The 18,243-nt window shown below is 40.8% G+C and overlaps 1 long non-coding RNA gene across 1 annotated transcript; it reads left to right on the forward strand.

Annotated features, from left to right (window-relative positions):
- Window positions 1-898: 898 nt before the first annotated feature.
- On the forward strand, window positions 899-10,058 carry LOC138852520 (uncharacterized). The gene is made up of 2 exons (XR_011391847.1): window positions 899-1,090; window positions 9,716-10,058. It is a non-coding gene; the product is annotated as an uncharacterized lncRNA (long non-coding RNA).
- Window positions 10,059-18,243: the final 8,185 nt, after the last annotated feature.

Genomic DNA, 18,243 nt, shown 5'->3' on the forward strand with positions numbered 1-18,243 from the left:
TATATATTCACATCCTGTCAGACACGGCAACATCTTGAGATCTTGATGATGGGATTTCTTCAAAACTTGTCTAATCAATCTAATCATGTCTTTTCGACACGATCTACTTCCACTAGTGGCTTTGTTCGCTAGTGACCGCCTACCACTGCTCCATCTCATCTGTCATCAGTATATAAGATCCATCTCCTCGAATATGTTGCATTTTTGTCAAGATTGATGGACTGAACACAGACTCCAGGCTGAGAGGGACTGATTATCTGAAACTTCTCCTTATTTTCCATCTTTTTCTGCACTGGACTGAAGAAGCCACTGTGTAGCGTAATGTTTCCAGAATAAAGATACTCAAATGTTGCACGTGTCTCATCTATGGAAGTTGTACAACATTTTTGGTTCAAGGAAGTTGTATAACTTACCATTGATCATGGTATCTGTAAATACCATTGTAACTTGTCATGATTGTGACCAGATCTGCCTGGAGTTCATTACCTTGTAACTTGCTGAGCTATCAAAACTTTGTGGCCCAGTCCCTGGACCCATTATGTACCTCTGTAATCTTTTGACTACCGCCCACAGGATGGTTATGGGGTGCATAATAAACATGTTAAACTAAAAACTGTTCATGGTAGCTGAACAATGTGACTGGTAGCGTTGAAGTGTTTACATCTGTGGACTGGGCTTTGTTCTCTCTCAAACAACGCTTCCAGTTTCAGACCTAGTCATTCCATACATAACTTAGTTCTATCTCATGTTGAGTTACATAAACACTGAGCAGAGCCTACTACTACTAGCTGCGGCACCCTGCTGATTAGATTGGTAGATAAATAAACACTTGTCTGTGATAAGGATAAAACATTATGAGATCCGTCACAGACCTTGGAGCTGTGAGAGGTGTCCATTCCTTGACTGGTGACTGGCAACCCCCAGGCAAAGGTGTCGACTCACTGGTCAATCTCTAGCAAAGGTGTTACTGGTCGCGTGTTGAGTGCCCTACCAGAGTACAGGTGGATTACCATGAGGTCTACAGCTATACTGGTGTGGGTGACCATACTGTCTCTCCTGCAACCCTCTGTAGCCACCTCGACGGAAGAAGGTACTATCACAGACCTATACTGTCAGTCCTAAACTATCACACCAGTACACTATCACACTCCTCCACACCTCATTCTGGCAGTAGGCAAGTCAGGTGACCAGTAACAAGGGTGAGGTGATGCAAGAGGTGAAGCAGGTTGTTGTAACTCTTACTAATACTGGTATTAATTTGTTGGTTATAAGTTTGTGAATAGTGAAGTTCCCAGACGTTTGTGTGCTGGTGTATACTGGTGTGCGCTCACCTAATTGTGGTTGCAGGGGTCGATTCCAAGCTCCTGGCCCCGCCTCTTCCCTGGTCACTATTAGGTTCACTCTCTCCCTGCTCCATGAGCTTTATCATACCTCTTCTTAAAGCTATATATGGTACCTGTCTCCACTACCTCACTTTCCAGATTATTTCACTTCCTGACAACTCTGTGGCTGAATAAATACTTCCTAACATGCCTGTGACTCATCTGAGTCTTCAACTTCCAATTGTGACCCTTTGTTGCTGTGTCCCATCTCTGGAACATCCTGTCTGTCCACCTTGTCGATTCCTCTCAGTATTTTATATGTCGTTATCATGGTCTCCCTGTCCTTCAGTGTCGTCAGGTCGAGTTCTCTTAACCTATCCGGGACTAGTCTTATTGCAAACCTTTGCACTTCCTCGTTTCCTGACGTGTTTGGCCAGGTGCCTGACGTACACGGTGTTCAGGGTCCGGAACGACTCCTTACTGAGATGTCAGAATGCTATTCTTAGGTTCGCTAGTCGCTTATATGTTGCAGCAGTTATTTGGTTGATGTGCGCCTCAGGAGATGTGCTCTGTATTATACGCACTCTTAGATCCTTTTTCTTGAGTGAGGTTTATAGTCTTTGGCCCGCTAGACTGCACTCTGTATGCGATCTTCTTTGCCCTTCCCCGATCTTCATGACTTTGCATTGCTGTATAGCCCTTGTGGCTTAGCGCTTCTTTTTGATTATAATAATAATAATAATGGCTTTGCATTTGGTGGGGTTGAACTCCAGGATCTAGCTGCTGGACCAGGCCTGCAGCCTGTGCAGATTCCTTTGTAGTCCTACCTTATCCTCCTCCGACTGAATCCTCCTCATTAACTTTACATCGTCCGCAAACAGGCACACTTCTGAGTCTACTCATTCTGTCATGTCATTCACATATACCAGGAACAGCACCAGTCTTAGGACTGACCCCCTGTGGAACCCCGCTCGTCAGAGGCGCCCACTCTGATACCTCATCACGTACCATGACTCGCTGAAGCCTTCCCGCCAATTATTCTCTGATCCATGGCAGTGCCTTCCCTGTTATACCTGCCTGGTCCTCCAGCTTTCGCATTAGTCTCTTGTGTGGAGCTGTGGCAAAAGCCTTCTTACAGTCCAAGAAAATGCAATCTACTCACCCCTCTCTCTTCATAATGCTGTCACCTTGTCATTGGTTTGTGACAAGATTTCCCGTCTCTGAATCCGTGCTGGGTGTCGTTCATACTCTCAATTCTTTTTAAGTGGTCCACCACTCTTCTAATAATCATCTCCATGACTTTGCATACATGGCAGTGACACTGGTCTGTAGTTTAATGCTGCGTGTTTGTCCCGTCTTTTAAAGATTGAGACAACATTTGCTGTCTTCCATACCTCAGGAGGTCGCTGTTTCGACAGATGTGTTGAATATTGGTGTTAGTAGTACACAGAGCGTCTCTGCTCCCTCTCTCAGAACCCAAGGAGAGATGTTATCCTGGCTCCATAGCCTTTGAGATATCTAATTCGCTTAACAGCTTCTTCACCTCCTCCTCGGTTGTATGTATCGTATGCAGCACTTGTTGGTGCATCCCACACCTCTGTGTCTTTCTGGAGTCCTTTCTGTCTCCACTGTGAATACTTCTTTGAATCTCATGTTGAGCTGCTCACATACTTCAAAGTCGTTTCTTGTAAACTTACTCCCTTCCTTCCTTAGCCTGATTACCTCGTCTTTGACTGTTGTTTTTACATAAGAACATAAGAAAGGAGGAACACTGCAGCAGGCCTGTTGGCCCATACTAGGCAGGTCCTTTACAATTCATCCCACTAACAAACATTTGACCTACCCAATTTTCAATGCTACCCAAGAAATAAGCTCTGATGTGCAAGTCCCACTCAAATCCATCCCATCCCACTCATGTATTTATCCAACCTAAATTTGAAACTACCTAAAGTCCTAGCCTCAATAACCCAACTAGGTAGACTGTTCCACTCATCTACTACCCTATTTCCAAACCAATACTTTCCTATGTCCTTTCTAAATCTAAACTTATCTAATTTAAATCCATTACTGCGGGTTCTCTCTTGGAGAGATATCCTCAAGACCTTGTTAATATCCCCTTTATTAATACCTATCTTCCACTTATACACTTCGATCAGGTCTCCCCTCATTCTTCGTCTAACAAGTGAATGTAACTTAAGAGTCTTTAATCTTTCTTCATAAGGAAGATTTCTAATGCTATGTATTAATTTAGTCATCCTACGCTGAATGTTTTCTAACGAATTTATGTCCATTCTGTAATATGGAGACCAGAATTGAGCTGCATAATCTAGGTGAGGCCTTACTAATGATGTATAAAGCTGCAGTATGACCTCTGGACTTCTGTTGCTTACACTTCTTGATATAAATCCCAGTAATCTATTTGCCTTATTACGTACGCTTAGGCATTGCTGTCTTGGTTTAAGGTTGCTGCTTACCATAACCCCCAAGTCCTTTTCGCAATCAGTATGGCTAAGTTCTACATTATTTAACTTATAAGTGCTAGGGTTATGGACACTCCCGAGCTTCAGAACCTTGCATTTATCTATATTGAACTGCATCTGCCACTTTTCTGACCAAGAGTAGAGTTTGTCTAAATCCTCCTGAAGTTCCCTAACATCTACGTTTGAATCAATTATCCTACCTATCTTCGTGTCATCGGCGAATTTGCTCATATCACTAGTAATTCCTTCATCAAGATCATTGATATATATTATAAACAACAACGGGCCCAAGACTGATCCCTGTGGAACGCCACTTGTTACTGATCCCCACTCGGATTTAACCCCATTTATGGACACTCTTTGCTTCCTGTCTGTGAGCCATGATTCGATCCACGAGAGCACCCTTCCCCCAATGCCATGAGCTGCTACTTTCTTCAACAGTCTTTGGTGCGGAACTCTATCAAATGCCTTACTAAAATCTAAGTAAATAATATCAAATTCTTTATCGTGGTCAACAGCCTCAAAAGCGTTACTGAAGAAAGTTAATAAATTAGTTAGACAAGACCGGCCTCTTGTGAATCCATGCTGAGTATCACCAATCAAGCTATGCTTATCGAGATGGCTTCTTATAATCTCAGCTATAATTGACTCTAGTAATTTGCCTACAATTGAGGTCAGGCTTATTGGGCGGTAATTTGACGGTAACGACTTGTCCCCTGTTTTAAAAATAGGAATTACATTAGCCATCTTCCACATATCAGACACTACACCTGTTTGAAGAGATAAATTAAAAATATTAGTTAATGGTTCACAGACTTCCATTTTGCATTCCTTTAGAACCCTTGAAAAAACCTCATCAGGACCCGGTGACTTATTTTGCTTCAGTCGGTCTATCTGCTTCACAACCATTTCACTAGTGACTATGATGTTACATAATTTATCTTCTTCTGGCCCACTATAAAAATTAATTACCGGAACACTACTAGTGTCTTCCTGTGTAAAAACCGAGAGAAAATAATTATTTAAAATCGAGCACATTTCATTCTCTTTGTCAATAAGATGCCCATAGTTATTTTTAAGGGGACCTATCTTATCTCTGACTTTTGTTCTATATACCTGGAAAAAACTTTTTGGGTTAGTTTTAGAATCCCTAGCAACTTTAATTTCATAGTCCCTTTTAGCTTTTCTTATCCCCTTTTTAATGTCCCTCTTAGTGTCAATATACTGATTCATAAGATGACCCTCGCCTCTTTTGATACGCCTATAAATTCCTTTCTTATGCCCTAGTAGATATTTCAGCCTATTATTCATCCATTTTGGGTCATTTCTATTTGATCTAATTTCTTTATAAGGGATAAATGTTCTTTGAGCAGCATGTATTGTGTTCAGAAAACTGTTTTTTCCTGATGTGACTGTACAAGATCTTCGGATCAGACTTGACTTTCGTTGCTATGTCATTTTCGTATTGTCGTTGGGCCTTCCTCCTTACCTGTGCATATTCATTTCTTGCACTTAGACTACTCTCCTTGTTCTCCTGGTTTCTTTGCCTTCTACACTTCTTCCATTCTCTAGGGCACTTGGTTTTTCCCTCTCTACACCTTTGGGTAAAAAAAGGGCTCGTCCTGGCCTTCTCATTATTTCTGTTGCCCTTGGATACAAACCTCTCCTCTGCTTCCTTGCATATTGTTGTCGCATATTCCATCGTCTCATTTACTGTTTTCCCTGTAAGTTCTCTGTCCCACAGGACCTCGTGCAAGAATTTCCTCATGCCTGTGTAATCCCCTCTCATGTAGTTTGGCTTCATTCTTTTTGCCATTTCTGCCTCCCTCTCCACTTGTAACTATGTATTCGAAGCTTAGGACCACGTGATCACTAGCTCTGAGGGGCCTTTCATGTGTGATGTCCTCAATATCTGCACTGCTCAAGGTGAATAATAGGTCCAGTCTTGCTGGTTCATCCTCTCCCCTCTCTCTGGTAGTATTCCTAACGTGTTGATGCATGAGGTTTTCCACTACCACCTCCAAATCTTAGCCCTCCACGTTTCTGGGCCCCAGTGTGGCTCTAGGGTTTCATAAAAACATAAGAAAGAAGGAACACTGCAACAGGCCTACTGACCCATGCCGAGCAGGTCCATGTCCCCCCCCCCCCGGATTAGACCAATGACCCACCCCCCACGGATTAGCCCAATGACCCACCTAGTCTGGTCACCTCCACTCAAGGATGGAGCACTGCACCAGATCCAGCAGCACAAGCTAGTCAGGTCCAACTCACACCCACCCACACCCACTCATGTATTTATCTAACCTATTTTTAAAACTACACAACGTTTTAGCCTGATTAACTGTACTCGGGAGTTTGTTCCACTCATCCACAACTCTATTACCAAACCAGTGTTTTCCTATATCCTTCCTGAATCTGATTTTTTCCAACTTGAAACAATTACTGCGAGTCCTGTCTTGGCTGGAAATTTTCAGCACGCTATTTACATCCCCTTTATTTATTCCTGTTTTCCATTTATACACCTCGATCATATCCCCCCTAATTCTAAGCCTTTCGAGAGAGTGCAGATTCAGGGCCCTCAATCTATCCTCATAGGGAAGATTTCTGATACATGGGATCATCTTTGTCATCCTCCTCTGTACGTTTTCCAGAGCATTTATATTCATTCTGTAATACGGTGACCAGAACTGAGCAGCATAGTCTAAATGAGGCCTAACCAAGGATATATAGAGTTGAAGAACAACCTGAGGACTTCTATTATTTATACTTCTAGATATGAAGCCAAGAATTCTGTTAGCTTTATTGCGAACACTAATGCACTGTTGTCTTGGTTTTAGATTACTGCTAACCAGAACTCCTAAATCCTTTTCGCAATCAGTAGTATTAAGTTCTACATTTTTAGTTTATATATGGCATGGTTATTTAACTGTCCAACATTTAGAACTTTTCATTTGTCAATATTAAACTGCATCTGCCACTTCTCCGACCATTGCATCAGTCTATTAAAATCATCCTGGAGTGCTCTAGTGTCCTCATTAAAATGAATTGGACGGCCTATTTTGGTGTCATCAGCAAATTTGCTTATGTCGCTATTTATTCCCTCATCTATGTCGTTTATGTAAATTGTGAACAACAACGGGCCCAACACTGACCCCTGAGGAACACCGCTTGTGACGTGCCCCTATTCTGATTTCTCCCCATTTATGCAAACTCTCTGCTGTCTATTTGTCAACCATGCCTCTTCCCAGGAAAAAATTTCTCCTCCTATTCCGTGTGCCTTAAGTTTCCTCAATAGCCTCTGGTGTGGAACTCTATCGAAAGCCTTACTGAAGTCCATAAACACAATATCATATTCATTACCATGATCTACCTCCTCAAACACCTTAGTGAAAAAAGTTAGTAAATTCGTAAGACAAGAATGCCCCTTTGTAAAACCGTGCTGAGATTCATTAATCAATCTGTGCCTGTCAAGATGGCTACGAATTGATTGGGCAATTATTGATTCAATAAATTTTCCCACTATGGAGGTAAGGCTTATTGGTCTATAGTTCGAAGCCAAGGACCTGTCACCTGCCTTGTAAATAGGTATTACATTTGCCATTTTCCACTTATCAGGCACTATGCCAGTTTGTAGTGATATGTTAAAAAGATTGGCCAAAGGTATGCCAAGTTCCTCTTTACATTCCTTTAACACCCTTGCAAACAGTTCATCAGGGCCTGGGGATTTGTTAGGTTTTAGTTTCTCTATTTGTCTGAGGACCATGTCACTAGTTACCTCAGTCGTACATAGTTTATCATCCTGTTCTACATAATCTATTATTTCAGGAATACCGCTAGTATTTTCCTGGGTGAAAACTGAGAGGAAGTAGGTATTGAGAATTTCACACATATCCTTATCACTGTCAGTGATCTGACCAGAGTTACTCTTAAGTGGGCCAATCTTGTCCCTAATCTTACTTCTGTATTCCTGAAAGAACCCTTTTGGGTTAATCTTTGAATCCCTTGCGACCTTAGCATCATAATCCCTTTTTGCTTTTCTTATTCCTTTCTTTATTTCTCTCTTTAATTGATATACTGATTTCTTAACTGCCCATCCCCTCTTTTGATATGCCTATATATGCCTCTCTTTTGACCAATGAGATGTTTTAATCTATTGTTCATCCATTTGGGATAATTTTTGTTAGATCTAATTTCACTCGGAACAAAAGTTGTCTGGGCAGCTAGAACTATGCTCTGAAAAACGTCATATTGGCAACCAAGATCACCTACCTGACCCATAGTCAGGACATCCCAATTTAGCCCACCCAGGTAATTTTTCAGTCCCATGAAGTTGGCCAATCGAAAATCTGGGACAGAGATTTGATTGCAGTTATCTGGGTAATTCTATGATATATTGAAACTAAGTGATTTGTGATCACTTTCCCCAAGCTCATCATTAGCCTCAAGATCATTAATTAATGAATCTTTGTTGGCAAGAACCAAGTCAAGCAGATTGTTTCCTCTAATTGGTTCTGTCACAACCTGTTCTAAAACGCAATCCTGAACCGTATCAAGAAAGACACTAGACTCAAGATTTCCTGTCTGAAGTCTGAAGTGCTCTCCTCTATCCCCTCTCTCCAACTCCTCAAAATCCCGTTGGTTTGTGTGTCCATGTGTGTGTGTGTACTCACCTAGTTGTGGTTGCAGGGGTCGATTCACAGCTCCTGGTCCCGCCTCTTCACTGGCCGCTACTCGGTCACTCTTCCCGCTCCATGAGCTTTATCATACCTCTTCTCAAAGCTATGTATAGGTCCTGCCTCCACTACATCACTTCCCAGGCTATTCCACTTCCTGACAACTCTGTGTCTGAAGAAATACTTCCTAATATCCCTATGGTTCATCTGAGTCTTCAACTTCCAACTGTGACCCCTTGTTGCTGTGTCCCATCTCTGGAACATCCAATCTCTGTCCATCTTGTCGATTCTTCTCAGTATTCTATGCGTCATTATCATATCCTCCCTATCTCTCCTGTCTTCCAGTGTCGTCAGGTTGATTTCCCTTAACCTGTCCTCGTAGGACATTCCCCTTTACTCTGGGACTAGTCTTGTTGCAAACCTTTGCACTTTCTCTAGTTTCCTTGCATGCTTGGCTAGGTGAGGGTTCCAAACTGGCGCTGCATACTCTAATATGAGCCTAACGAACACAGTGTACAGAGTCCTGAATGACTCCTCATTAAGATGTCGGAATGCTGTTCTTAGGTTTGTCAGGCGCCGGTATGCTGCAGCAGTGATTTGGTTGATGTGCGCCTCAGGAGATGTGCCCAGCGTTATACTCACCCCAAGATCCTTTTCCCGAGTGAGGTTTGTAGGCTCTGGCCACCTAGACTACTCCGTCTGTGGTCTTCTTTGCCCTTCCCCAATCTTCAAAACTTTGCACTTGGTGGGGTTGAACTCCAGGAGCCAGTTGCTGGACCAGGCCTGCAGCCTGTCCAGATCTCTCTGTAGTTCTGTCTGGTCCTCGTCCGATTGAATTCTTCTCAACTTCACATCATCTGCAAACATGTACACTTTGGAGTCTATTCCTTCCGTCATGTTGTTTACAAATACCAGAAACAGCACCAGTCCTAGGACTGATCCCTGTGGCACCCCGCTATATATATATATATATATATATATATATATATATATATATATATATATATATATATATATATATATATATATATATATACACCTATATATACACCTCTGCTGAACTCTGTGATCCCATTGAATGAAAATACAATACATACGTCTCGAAAAGTTATCTCGTTTTATGTGTATATTTCAAGTTCCCTTCTATGTTCCTCACCTAAGTCCTTCATTAACCAGTTTTCTTAAAACCTGTCATATATTTTAAGTCTGTGTATTATTTATTGTGTGGCGGTGGTTACAGGAAGCTCGGGGCAGTACGGCGTGATGGTGGCACCGGTGGTCGTGTTCCTGTTGATCGTGTACCTTGAGACAACCAGACGACCACCTCTATACGACGACCCCGCCAAAATCACTATCTGTGATTGACACCGTTCATGCACCACCTGTGACTGACACATCACTTGTGCTGATATCACCTGTAAGTGACATCACTTTCGACTGATAATCCTTGTGATTGACACTATACATGCACCCACCACTGATACTAACAATGTACAATTATATGGACAAATAAAACGGAGAGTTTAAGAAAAAAAACTGAATCAAATGAACTGAAATGGAACTATAATAAAAAAATAAATTTATTGTGAAGTGTCATTGCCAGTTCCACGTAAGACAAACAATTCACTCACATTCCTAAGGAATTCCTTCAGCTTCAAGAGGTGAACGTTGGTTCAAGTGATTGATAACTTGCAGTTTGAATATTTGGGAATTTAAAAACGGTCAACATCACATAACACTGTTTAATGAAAGCCTGTTCAAACTTCAGCACAACTGACTTATCTTATAAACTAGGCAAAAACAATGATTAGATGTATTTTGGTTGCTGTGTGAGCATAGAGCTTTCCCCTCCCCCCATATTAAGTAACCACAACTCACTGTACCTGAAGCCAAGCAAGAAGCCTAGTGACAGCACCTCATAACCCTCAGAGGCAGAGAAGCTGCAGCTCAACTCTTCAAATTATAATCAGGGGGGAGCGCTAAACCCGTAGGATTATACAGTGCATGTGGGGGATGGAAGACATTCAGGCTCAATTCAGGGAACCGGAGCACAGATCCAATTTCCTAAATCAAGAGCCCCTCACCAGCGTCAAAGAACCTCCATTGAGTGGTCAGCTCTTCAAAGTGATTATTAAACCCTCCTAAGAGGTTCAGGAGCTGTAGCTCAAATTTTCTGACAGGCCCAGGAGTTTGAATTCAGCTTCTCTCACTAGACGGAGTCGATTTTGAGTCCGTTCGAGCGTCACAGGAAGCATGAAGGTTCCTTCATGCTTCACCAGGAATCTGACATGTACTTCAATTTCTTGAATCTAGTCTGAATGTCTTCCATATCCCCAGGCATTGTATGTACCGTTCGGGTTGAGTGCTTCCCCATAAATAGACTAATAATAATAATGAAATCTTCGTTCAAACGGCCTCGGGTCATACTTGATGATCCAGATACTAAGTGGATGTGACCTAGACCTGACTAGCCTGGGTCAGCTGCTTAAGCCGGTGGGTGACTTGGACGTACCTCGCATGGGCCAGTAGGCCTGCTGCAGTGTTCCTTATTTCTTATGTTCTTAAAACGGATTTACCTTCTCGCTCTTATCCTAAGAAACACACTACCTTCAAGACTTTCACTACAAGAAGTTTTTTGAAGACAATCTTGGGTGATTTTTTTCTCTCCAACTGGCAGCCCATAGACTGTCTTCTTGCATTGGCAAAGTACTCATGAGATATTATGGCCAAAACGTGTCTTCCCAAGCACTGGAGTGAGATGCGTATTGTCGCAATACAAGTTGTAGAACATGACAAACTTTCCCTGTCAACTCTACTGACGACGTCCCAGTCACTTGAGACATTCTTTCCTCTTTCGAGCTGTGGAACTGTCCTCATACAGAACACTATAAATCAGCATTATGCAATGTGACCGGGCATTCACGAGCAACTTCAGCTTCAAAATCTACCAATTACCAAAGGGGAAACTTATGTCTGCTCTCTTGAAGATCAGATATGTTATCAGAGCAATTTAGCCAATATGATCTTCGACTGTAGACACCTTCCATTCTCAGATTATGCAGCAGGGCAAAGTTTACAGGTGAGCTGTGACCAACACCTCAATAATGCAGACTATGAATTATGTAAGAAATTACCTGCATGAGGTTTACAGGGTATTACCTGACTTATTACGTGCAAGTAATTTGGGTGAGGTAAGTGGGACTTAGTCACAGGTGGCAGAACTGTCACTCCTTCAATGTCCAACTTCATCGCTCACAAAAGCTAGACCTAATATTAAATTAATAATTTTAATGTTAAACATTAATACCAATAATGGTAAATTATAAAATAATGTGGACGGTATATGATTTTAAGACCTGACTTAGAAATGGTTAATGGGAATATTTTTACAGAAACTAGGAAAGGTTTTCTCCTAACCATATCATTAGAACAATAAATTTTATACACATTAACTAAACATTTGTCACAGGAAGACAATGCTGATGGGACACACCCTAACACTACCCTAACAACTAGAATTTACAATGGCCAACATAAAACTACTTTACATTATGTGTAGCATCACTTAGCTAAGGGGTGTTTCTGGGAAGATTCGGAGTCCTCTATTTTTCTGTCCTTTTTGCCGAATTATAAGGGTTTTCCCACACTATTTATCCCAGTTCTTCAGCGGGAACATGTCAGCAGTATGTAGAATACAGATTGAGGCCGATATTCACCAAGTGAACTTTGATGACGCCTGATTACATGAGTATTGCAAAAAAAAAGTGTACACACATAATTCACTATGATGTCTTCCCTCGTCCACTTGGCGGCTGTTCCATATTCCCTCCCCCCCCCCCACTCAAAATTTCTCGAAGGGTCAAATCAGCATCACATTTTAATATATAATTATATTATTCAAATTTACACATGCTGAGTTTAGGAAAATTCAAAATTTTCCACACTGACAATATCAATGGTATACAGTACAGACAAGATGATTAATCAGACATATGCAACATCCGGGCATTTTTATATTGTAGATGTTTTGCCATCCGGTGGCATTACTTCCACCGGGAAATCCCGCCTACCAGAGGCAATGCCTTTGTCTGCTGCATCTCATGTGACTCCAGGATACAAGCACTGTGGTCTTCAAGAATCTGAAGCCTGTGCTTCAGATTATTTAAGACTCCAGTGCTCACCACCTGCTCCTAGTCTGAGGGACTTCTACTGTCATCTGTATATTTTTTCTGCAAATCTTCACATGTCTGTGTATTGTATTGATAAAGCCAATTTATGGCGAAACGTCTACAAAATAAAGATAGCCAGATGCTGCACATGTGTCGAATTCATCATCAATGTCTACAGCGTTGGCGCAGTGGCCACCTGGCCAAATCTTGCAGCTGGATAAGCAGACTGCTTATCCACCTGGTATATATTTTTATTTCAAATGGGACTGTAATGCTTATTTTACCCATATTTGTACTGCATCTGCTGTTTTAACTTCATTTAAAATTCTAATTATCCTTTCAAGTTTAAATGTGTCAAATTTGTATATAAAAAATGAACGAGATTTTCATCTTTTCCTGCCGAAGAACAGCTTGAGTGTCTCTCCAGGTGGCGACTTCTCTGCTCCTCCTCCTCTGATTCGGGCGCTATGCTGCTAAATAAAATTAGAAGCATCAGCCACTGAATCTGTTTGGTTACAGCTTCTGTTACTTATACTTCTTGAAATAAATCCAAGTAATCTGTTGGCCTTGTTGCGCACACTAAGACACTACTGTCTTGGCTTTAGATTTCTGCTTACCATGACTCCCAAGTCTTTTTCACATTCTGTATGATCAAGCTCTACTTCACCTAGATTATAGCTTCGAGGGTTATTTTCATTACCAAGGGCAAGTACCTTACACTTATCCACATTGAATTTCATCTGCCATTTTTCAAACCAAATCCTCCTGGAGTTCATTGATATCCTCCTCAGAGTGAATTATACGGCCTATCTTTGTACCATCAGCAAACTTACTCATGTCACTCGTAATCCCTTCATCAAGGTCATTAATGTAAATTATGAACAAGAGAGGGCCTAATACTGATCCTTGTGGAACGCCACTAGTGACTAATCCCCATTCAGATTTCACTCCATTAATGGTAACTCTCTGCTTTCTATTGGTAAGCCATGCCTCTATCCATGCTAGAACTTTACCTCCTATACCATGAGCTGCCACTTTTCTTAAGAGTCTCTTGTGAGGTACTCTATCGAAGGCTTTACTAAAATCCAAATAAACAATATCATATTCCTTATCACTGTCAACTGCCTCAAATGTTCTATTAAAGAACGTCAGTAGTTTGTCAGGCAAGAACGACCTCTCGTGAATCCATGCTTAGATTCATTAATCAAGTTATGCTCTTCAAGGTGACTTCTAATAATGTCAGCTATAATTGATTGTAATAACTTGCCCACTATAGATGTCAGGCTTATTGGACGGTAATTTGAAGGAGTGGACTTATCCCCCGATTTGAATATAGGAACCACATTAGGCATCTTCCACAACTCTGGCACAACACCAGTAAGGATGGACGCATTAAACACACTCGTTAATGGCTGACTAAGCTCCATCTTTCATTCCTTAAGTACCCTGGAAAACAGTTCATCGGGTCCCGTGGACTTATTTTGCTTCAGTTTGTCTATCTGTTTAATAACCATGTCCCTCGTGACAGTAATATTAGTTAATTTAAATTTATCATGAACTAAATAATTGTTAATTACTGGAATCTCATTTACATCTTCCTGTGTAAAAATTGACAAAAAATAGTCATTAAATAAGGAACACATTTCCAGTTCATTATCCGTCAGCTGTCCATTCCCAATTTTCAGAGGTCCTACTTTTTCCTTCACCTTCGTCCTATACACTTGAAAGAACCCCTTTGGATTAGTCTTTGATTCACTAGCAACTCTAATTTCATAGTCACGTTTAGCCTTTCTAATCCCCTTTTTTATTTCTCTTTTAAGCTGAACATATTGGTCAGTAAGGTTAACCTCTCCTCTTCTGATGCGCCTATAAATTCCCTTTTCTCCTCTAATAGATGCTTTAGCCTTCTGTTAACCCATTTGGGATCGATATTATTAGACCTAATTTCTCTCTGGGGAATGTATATACTCTGGGCACGGTGTACATTATTAAGAAAAAAATCATAAAAGCAGATCCCTTCATAATCATAAGTATGATCATCGTCAATAAAATCATTAGCTAGATAACCCCAATCAAGATTAGACAGGTGTTCCCTAAGTCCATTATAATCAGCAGAACGAAAATCAAGGATTTTTACTGTATTATCATTATTCTTGCATTCCCAGTTAATGCTAAAAGTGATGGATTTTTGATCAGTTGCGCCAAGCTCTTCAGTGATCTCCAGATTATTTACGAGTGTTTCCTTATTTAACAAGACCAGGTCTAGCAAATTATTACCCCTGGTAGGCTCTGTTACACACTGCTTCCGAAAACAGTCCTGAACTGTTTCCATAAAGTCACTGGACTCTAGATTACCTGTCAAAGAATTCCAATCAATTTGACTAAAATTAAAGTCCCCTACTATCACTATGTTATTGTGTCTAGAAGCCCTAACAATTTCGTCCCAAAGAAGTCTCCATCTATCGTGATCCAAGCCTGGAGGTCGGTATATTACACCTACAATTAGTTTTTCTTGACCCTCTACAAACTCTACCCAAAGAGATTCTGTTACTGTTCCATCTATTTTTATACCTGTTTTTATGCAACAATTAACATTTTCTCGAACATATAATGCAACTCCTCCCCCCTTCCCATTACATCTATCCACATGGAACAACTTAAACCCTTGAATATTACACTCAGCAATCATATCCCGACTCTTTAAATCATACCACGTTTCAGTTAATGCAATGATATCAAAGTTCCCAGCACATGCTACCAAACGTCGTTCATTAATTTTATTTCTTGCACTTCGACTGTTAGCATAAAATACCATCATATGTTTTTTCTTCTGCACATTTTTCATATTCATCTTTGTTTTTACACAATTTCTGAAATTATCATTACCCAGAGTTACTCCATAACAGTTACTATTAAGATTCTTAATATCAGAGCATAAGTCAATATATCCATACTCATTATTTATCATTTTTAAACCCATACCTCTAACTAATCCTAGTTTAAAGTCCTAACAACCCCCTCAACTGAGCTAGCAAGAAAACCCACACCTGCCCTGGATAAGTGAACCCCATCCCTGGCATGCATGTCATTTCGGCCATAGAAGTGGTCCCAGTTGTCAATGAATGGTACTGCATTATCCTTACAGTGTTTATCCAGCCAACAATTAATAACAATTGCTCTGGACAACCTCTTCTTGGCAAAATGCCACATATAACAGGGCGCCCGCCCTTCTTCCTAATTATGTCTATAGCTGTCCTGAACTTTTAGCCTGAATAAATAACACAATAAGTAGGTTATTATTTTCCGAAGCCGAAGACTTAACAGCTCACCATACATAAACGGGAATTACTAACAGATCCATATCTAGCATCAAGAGGAGACTACCTTCAACATCAACCGGGCTGTGGTTGGTACGTTGGACTACGTGTGGCCAGGAGTATAAGAGCCTGATTGATCAAGCCCTGCTCCACCAGGCGGTGTCATTCAGCCTACCCACCTCTCTCGTCAGCGGCTTTGAATGCAAGGTAGTGGATCTGTTTTCCTCTTCCTGGGATCGAAACTGATAGCCTCCTGTGCGCTGTATAACCTCTACAGGTTTAACACTCCCCCCCTCCCCCCCCACATTATGAACACTTTAGTTCCGTGACGAGATCGCTTGTAAATTGTGAAAATTATTTTGACGAGTACCTGTAGTGAACAGCTCTCCTCCATACATCCAGAATATGTAAAACCAGCAGCTGTTTTTCTTCCGGGAAATCAGTTATGGTCAAGGTCTGTAGTATCTCCTATGTATACCATGCACCTTTTTTTTTTTTCTTTAGTAATATTATATGTGACACCTTGTTTCATGTTTTTCACTGTCGAGGTATACTAAATCTATGTGAATTTACTGTATCATTTACTGAAAAATTCTTAAACTTGTTACCATTTTTTCTTTTGGGATTTCAATGTTATTGCGAAATTGTTGCCTTCCAGAAATTTTGCGATTGCTCTAATTTTTTTTTTTTTTTTGACAAAATATTAATGTTAAGATAATGGGAGTTTCGTTAAGGGCTCTTGTCCTGGGTCCTGCCTTACCTTTCTCGCACACTTTCCCGTTTTAAAAAAATAATTACTATGACGTCTCATCAAAAGAAGTTACCTCTCACTTAATTTGATTTTTCCCTAAAAATTATATATTTATGAATAAAACTTAATGATAGGTAAACTATATTGCTAAACTACTATGGACGGTTAGGTTAGGTTAGGTTAGGTTAGGTTAGGTTAGGTTAGGTTAGGTAAGGTTCGTCAGGAAACAGGACAAATGTTTCCTGACGCGGGTCTTAGTCAGATGATGACCCGCCTTTGGAGCTTTTGGTCATCTGACCGAGGCCTTCCGCTGGCTTACCGGTCCACCCCTTTAAAAATTATGGTCATTTATAACCATTGTTAAAAAACTATGGACGGTGAATATAACATTTTGATAATTTTTCATTTTACATTAGAGCGATAAAAGCTGTGTTGGGCCTGTCGTTATTTAGGGGGGTTTCCTGGTGATTGACATTAATTAATCACATGCCAATCAAGCCCACTAGAGACTCCAGCCATCTTAAGTCTCTAAACAAGGGGGCTGCCCTCTACGACGGGCTGTTACTAAATGAATGTATTAAGTACTCACCCTCTGTGGTGTCCTGGTTCCTCGACCCAGATCCAGGCGCTGATACACTGGCTGGTGTTGTAACGTCTGTCCTCATGTTGACCCCGTGACGACACCTTGGATAAGAGAACCTCCATAACCCGAACCAAATCCCACGGCCTAATAGGATCCTACTTTGCACTTGGCATAATTATTGCAAATACTGGACAAGGCTGCAAGCTGATCAGCCGTGCTCAATTTTAAATAATTATTTTCTCTCGGTTTTTACACAGGAAGACACTAACAATATCCCACTAATTAATTTTTATAGTGGGCTTGAAGAAGATAAATTATGTAACATCACAGTCACTAGCGAAATGGTTGTGAAACAAATAGATCGACTGAAGCAAAATAAATCGCCGGGACCTGATGAGCTTTTTTCAAGGGTTCTTAAGGAATGCAAAATGGAACTCTGTGAACCATTAACTAATATTTTTAATTTATCTCTTCAAACAGGTATAGTGTCTGATATGTGGAAGATGGCTAATGTAATTCCTATTTTTAAACCAGGGGATAAGTCATTACCGTCAAATTACCGCCTAATAAGCCTGACCTCAATTGTAGGCAAATTGCTAGAATCAATTATAGCTGAGATTATAAGAAGCCATCTGGATAAGCATAATCTGATTAATGATACTCAGCATGAATTCACGAGAGGCCGTTCTTGTCTAACTAATTTATTAACTTTCTTCAGTAAAGCTTTTGAGGCCGTTGATCATGACAAAGAATTTAATATTATTTATTTAAATTTTAGTAAGGCTTCTGATAGAATTTCGCACCAAAGACTGTTAAAGAAAGTGGCAGCTCGTGGCATTGGGGGAAAAGTGCTCTCATGGATCGAGTCATGGCTCACAGACAGGAAGCAGAGAGTGTCCGTAAATGGGGTATCAGTTAACATAAGAACATAAGAATGGAGGAACACTG

Source organism: Cherax quadricarinatus, chromosome 10, assembly GCF_038502225.1.
Source record: "Cherax quadricarinatus isolate ZL_2023a chromosome 10, ASM3850222v1, whole genome shotgun sequence".
NCBI classification, from domain to species: Eukaryota; Metazoa; Arthropoda; class Malacostraca; order Decapoda; family Parastacidae; genus Cherax; species Cherax quadricarinatus.